This window comes from Ovis aries, chromosome 3, assembly GCF_016772045.2.
Source record: "Ovis aries strain OAR_USU_Benz2616 breed Rambouillet chromosome 3, ARS-UI_Ramb_v3.0, whole genome shotgun sequence".
Lineage (NCBI taxonomy): Eukaryota > Metazoa > Chordata > Mammalia > Artiodactyla > Bovidae > Ovis > Ovis aries.
In genome coordinates, this window is record NC_056056.1 from 202,324,180 (window position 1) to 202,330,696 (window position 6,517).

The following is a 6,517-nucleotide window of genomic DNA, read 5'->3' on the forward strand; positions in this document are numbered from 1 at the left end:
GGCTGGGAGGGAGCCATCAATTCAGAGAAGCCAGTTTAGGCTCCCTGTGACTCAGACACAGAGACCACAGTGGAAAAAGGAGTGACATGGCTTCAAATGGGCAACAGGAGTCACACAAACAGATCTGTTTACCGAAGCCCAGTCCTCCTCACCATAGAGAGTGGGTTGCCATGGATACAAGTAAAACACAGGTGATCAGCCCACACTTTTATCTGGTGGGGGCAGGAATAGGGGGACTGTAGTGCTCTGCCCACTGACATCCCAGCTAATCATCCCACAAATGTGCCATTATTCCTCTCCCATCAAACACATCCACAGCAGTTCACGGTCAGGAATGATCAGGTTGACTTCTGATTACTTCCCTGCCTGACCCTGGACACTGTCCTGGGGATGGGCAGGGGTGAAAAAGGGAACACACCAGGAGCCCTCGGAAACCTGTCTCTGAATGATGGAGGGCTGGCTGAACAGCCCTGTGATTAGGCTCCAGGAATGCCCAGCAAGGCTTCTCACATTCACAGTAGTCAGGAGGAAGTCGTCTAGTTAAGGACTTTGCTCTCTGATCTCTAAGTAATAATCACCTGGACCTTGCTCCACAATTGAGCGCCTCGTGCATAATTGTCCCAGCCATCTCCCTGTCCCACTCCTCTCTCACTCAGCACCAGAGCCGGGAGGGGCCTTTAGAAGTCATGTCACCCCAAGGCCAGGCATCCGCTGGAGCCCAGAGTCCGGCTGCTCTCCACTTAGCCACGTGACTGTATGCCTGTATTTCCTGGGGTGTAAATGTGGTAGATAGTACCTCTCATGGAGTTATGGTGAGAAATACGTGTAGAGAGCTTATCGCATGCGTAGCACCTAATAAGCCCTTGATAAATATTAACTAGAATTAGTATTTTACTGAAGATGGAACCCAGGCCCAGAGAGGTGAAGTAACTGATCCAAGGAGAACAGCACATTAGCAGGAGCAGCTGAGTCACAGATCAGCCACACCCAAAGCAACTCCATTTCTGCTGTTCTCTACTGTATCATGACAACTTATTTCAATTCAAACTATTCTTCTAGAACTTACTGATCCAGCCTATATATTTGCACATAGCCATGCACTAGCACTCTGTTTAGAGCACAGGGTCACAGATGTGAGCAAGATCTCTGTCACCTTGGAATTTATATTCCATAAAAGAATTTATATTCCATAAAAGTGGGCTTCCCTGGTGGCTCAGAGGTTAAAACGTCTGCCTCCAATGCAGGAGACCTGGGTTCGATCCCTGGGTCGGGAAGATCCCCTGGAGAAGCAAATGGCAACCCACTCCAGTATTCTTGCCTGGAGAATCCCATGGACTGAGGAGCCTGGTGGGCTGCAGTCCACGGGGTCACAAAAGAGTCGGACACGACTGAGTGACTTTACTTACTTACTTACTTACAAGAATAGAGTAGGGACTGATGGCTGTTCAACTAAATGCCAATGAAACGAGGTGGTAAAATCGTAGGTGGATTTTAGTTTCTTCTGGGATGCATTTCTGTGTTTTCCAAATCTTCTGCCATGAACCTACATTACTTTGGTTTTTAAGAAAAGATATATTTTTTTAATATTTAGAAGGGAATATTATCTGACATGATTGATGAAGAAAAAACACAAATGCACACACACTTACTCCATCACTCATCTGATATAAAAATGCCTCTTTGAGAAACTCCTCCAGCAGTGGTTCAAGAGCAGCCTAAGTCTAGGGAACAGGGGTGTCTGATGAAGAGATCTGGAGATCTTCACAGGCTATAAGAGCAGAATGAAGGCGCAGCATCCCCGAGCTGCAGTTTGCCAGGCCACCCTACCTGCAGGCCTTCCCCCCACAATTCTGGGGCTTGCCTTTCACCTCCAAAGCTTTCTGCCAGTTTCAAATTCTCCCATGCCCCAGCGGCACGCGAAGTGGGGCCGGGTCCAGGAGCAGAGTCCAGGGATGCTGAGGGAGGGGTATGTGGTCTGATTGCATTTTTTTAGAGAGAAATCTGGGGCTGGGAAACAGTGAGGTGGGGGGGACCATCTCCCTCCTGCCTCCCTCTCACAGTAAACAAATGGGGGAAAAAATCAGAAACTTGTCTTACGGTGCTTGAGCAGAGGAGTCATTTGGTCCTTCTGGACTCTTGGATTCCCAAACTTGATCTGCAAAGGAGAGGCAGTGAATTGAGAAAGGGGCTCTAGGGACTTTCTCCATGGTCCAGTGGTTAAGATTCCTCCTTTCACTGCCGGGGGCATGGATTTGATCAGATCCCACATACCGCAGGGTGGGTACCGCAGGGTGGGTACAGCAGGTGCAGCCAGAAAGAAAAAGAAAGGAGTTCTGAGGACAGAACTCAGAAAACAGTTCTAGTTTTCCTCTCCCACCACCTGGTGGTGGGGAGGCAAGGGGGTGGGTCAGGGAATGACAGCTGTCCTGCAATTCAACCTTAAAATGAACCCATGTCATAGCTTCTAAGTAGGCCTGGTGAATCTCACATTCCTTTGTACTTTGAGAGACGTTCAGAGCTTGGAGAGAAAATGTTAAATGCCTTGATCTCAATACATACACACACACAGTGGTTATGTAAATACAATTGTCCTTGGGATCCAGTGAGAAGAGTGCTTCCAGGACCCTAAGGATACCAAAATCTGTGATGCTCATGTCTGTGATAGAAAATGGCATTCAGTTCAGTTCCGTTGCTCAGTCATGTCCAACTCTGCAACCCCATGGACTGCAGCATGCCAGGTTTCCCTGTCCATCACCAACTCCCAGAGCTTGTTCAAACTCATGTCCATCGAGCTGGTGATGCCATCCAGCCATCTCATCCTCTGTCGTCCCCTTCTTCTCCTGCCCTCAATCTTTCCCAGCATCAGGGTCTTTTCCAATGAGTCAGTTCTTCGCATCAGGTGGCCAAAGTATTGAAGCTCCAGTTTCAGTATCAGTACTTCCTTTAAGAGAGGTTGATTTCCTTTAAGACTGACTGGCTTGATTTCCTTGCAGTCCAAGGGACTCTCAAACGTCTTCTCCAACACCACAGTTCAGAAGCATCAGTTCTTTGGCACTCAGCTTTCTTTATGGTCCAACTCTCATATCCATACATGACTACTGGAAAAACCATAGCTTTGACTAGATGGACCTTTGTTGGTAAAGTAATGTCTCTGCTTTTTAATATGTGGTCTAGGTTTGTCACAGCTTTTCTTACAAGGAACAAGCATCTTTTAATTTCATGGCTGCAGTCACCATCTGCAGTGATTTTGGAGACCAGAAAGAAAGTCTGGCACTGTTTCCATTGTTTCCCCATCTATTTGCCATGAAGTGATGGGACCAGATGCCATGATCTTCGTTTTCTGAATAGTGAGTTTTTGCATATACTCTGTGAACATCTTCACATATACTTCAAATCATCTTTAGGTTGCTTATAATACCTGTGCTGTGTGCTATGCTAGGTCACTTCAGTCGTGTCCAGCTCTTTGCAGTCCTGTAGACTTTAGTATTCCAGGCTCCTCTGTCCATGGGATTCTCCAGGCCAGAATACTGGAGTGGGTTTCCATGCCCTCCTCCAGGGAATTTTCCTGAGCCAGGGATCAAACCTGCATCTCTTACATCCCCTGCATTGGCAGGCAACGTAAATGCTAAGTCAGTCATTGTAAATACAAGCAAATGTTACCCAAATAGTTGCCAGCAAACAACAAGTTCAAGTTTTGCTTTTTGGAACTTTCGGTTGGTTGAATCCATGGAGGTGGAACCCTCAGATACAGATAACCTGCTGTATTTCTAAAAGATGAATGCCAATCGTAGATTTCTGTTGTTCGGTTGCTCAATCGTTTTCGCCTCTTCGAGACCCCGTGGACTGCAGCATGCCGGGCTTCCCTGTCTAGCGATTTCTAAAGGCTTGGAATTAACCCTTGCCGTGTCAGTGAGCTCTCTTTATAAAATTATCAAGTCTGGGCAGGAAACTGGATCTGTCCCAGTGGAAGCTCCAGCTTACTCTGCCTCTGGATGTGATGAAAATAGCTTGATTCTCTTCCTGGCCGTGAGCTGGTCAGCTTTGAGACTGCAGATGGTAAAGGGGTATAGAGCCGCATGGGGCTGAAGGATGCCACTCCACTCTGTCTGTCACGCAGCTTCAGATCATCCAGGGTGATCTGCCTGTCCGCTCTCAGTCCCCATTTCCCCCACTTGGCTTAGACACATTGGTTTTCCACATGGCAAGAACTGGGCAAAGTTTCATCTGACCTCAGTAAAGCCCTGGGAAGGAATGTCCCCTCTGGCCCATTTGCCATACCATGGTGCTCACACACAGGACTACATCCCCTCCTCCTCTGAAGCAACAGGCATCTGCTTCTGGCTCGATGCCATCCAGGGCAGATTTTCAAGTACGAACTGGCATAAATACCTTAAATGGATGTGTAAATTCAGGGCTTTTCAGGACAAGATACAAGGATAGATCGTCTAAGTTAGGTCTGACCCCTTGTTGCTCTCAGAAAAGAAAACTCATAAGAGCTTGAACTTGCTCAGTTAGCCAAAAAGAATCTCAGACACGTTCCTAAAAGCTGTTCTGCTACTGCTACTGCTAAGTCGCTTCAGTCGTGTCCAACTCTGTGCGACCCCAGAGACGGCAGCCCACCGGGCTCCCCCACCCCTGGGATTCTCCAGGCAAGAATACTGGAGTGGGTTGCCATTCTAGTGGTAAAGAATCCACCTGCCAATGCAGGAGACGTAGGAGGCGAGGGTTCAATCCCTGAGTTGGGAAGATCCCCTGGAGAAGGAGTGGCAACCCACTCCAGTATTCTTGCCTAGAAATCCCATGGACAGAGGAGCCTGGCACGCTACAGTCCATGGGACCGCAAAGAGTCGGAAGCGCCTGAACACAAACAAAGCTATTATATGTGCTGGGAGTGTCCAATGTTCATTTTAGCACTGTTTGAAAGGTAAACAGAAGTAAATGAAAGTTATATTGTTGCTGTTGTTCAGTCGCTCCGTCATGTCCAGCTGTTTGCAATCCCATGGACAGAAGCGTGCCAAGCTCCCCTGGCCTCCACTATCTGTTGGGGTTTGCTCAGATTCATGTCCACTGAGTTGGTGAAGCTATCTTCTCCTTTTGCCTTCAGCCTTTCCCCCAAAAAAGTTATATAGTATCTTCCAAAGTCAAATGAATGTTACTCCTTGCCACTCTGGTTTAAAAGTTTAGGATTTACCAAAAATGTCATGTTCCTCCCTCTTCCTTTATTTCTGCTATGCCTCTGCCTTCATTCCCTCCACCTACTCTTTCCTTCCTGTTCTTATTGTTTACTTTCTAAATTCCTCTCAGTGAAATATTTGAATATGATTTCATGAAATGAGAGGTCTCTAGGTACCCCCTGCATCTTCCCCTTTTTTGTCTCTGAGCAAGCTTATCCTGAAACTACTTTTGAAAGATTAAACTAATGAAACTCCAAGAATTTCCCAGAGCACAGGCTCTTGGCTGAGTATTTCTCAGCTGCGTGGAAAGTCTTGCTAGCAAAGTGGTATGATGCAGGTATTAATAATTATAGAATAGGGAGGGCTGTGTTGACAATGACATCTGAACTTGGCCGGAGAAGTGAGCCGACCCTGCCACCTTGGACAGCTATTACTGTTGCTGAGTTGTTAAATCGTGTCCGACTCTTTGCAGCCCCATGGATTGTAGTCCACCAGGCTCCTCTGTCCGTTGGATTTCCCAGGCAAGAATACTGGAGTGGATTACCATTCCCTTCTCCAGGAGATTTTCCCGACCCAGGGATTGAACCCTCGGCTCCTGCCACATCCCCTGCATGGCAGGCAGATTCTTCACCGCTGAGCCACCTGGGAAACTGAATAATTACAATTACCAGACTGTTACAAATCGCCATGATCTATTTTTCAGGATGTGTATGGGTGGTCAGAATGGCTAAAAGAACAGATCTCCTGATCTGTGGCTGCTTGGTTACAGATTCATAACCAGAGAATAACAAGCATACAAATAAGCAGTTGTGATCAAAATAAAAAGTGAAAAGATTCTGCCTTTTTCCAGCTAATGCCAATAGTAGCCCATTCTGGAAGGTAAATATTAAAGGTATATCACCTTCACCACTTGGCCTCTCATGAATACATTATCCCTACTGCTTAATGGACCATTTCAGGTAAAGGACTGAATATTTATAAGGAATTAGAGATTTGACTATCTCTCCCTTTGCCTTGAAGGCAGCAAGCCCAGAGGGTGGAGGCTGACCACATAGCCTGTGTTCCATTAAAGTCAACCAAGTGTCCAATCCCCAAGTAAAGGAATCTCACGTCCTCCTTCAAGATTTACCCCTTGAACTCCAATACTGGTCAGAGCAAACCTGCTCGCTAAACCCCCATCACTGTGAGAAAAGCAGTTAGAACATACCTTTGAATTTTCCTGAAGAAAACTGTCAGAGGAAGGGATATAAAGCTGGACAGTCCAGCCTGAAAGTCTTAGAATGTATTTCCCACTGGGAAATTGTGTGGTCAGCAGAGCACACAAGACTTCAGGACCCTCTTGA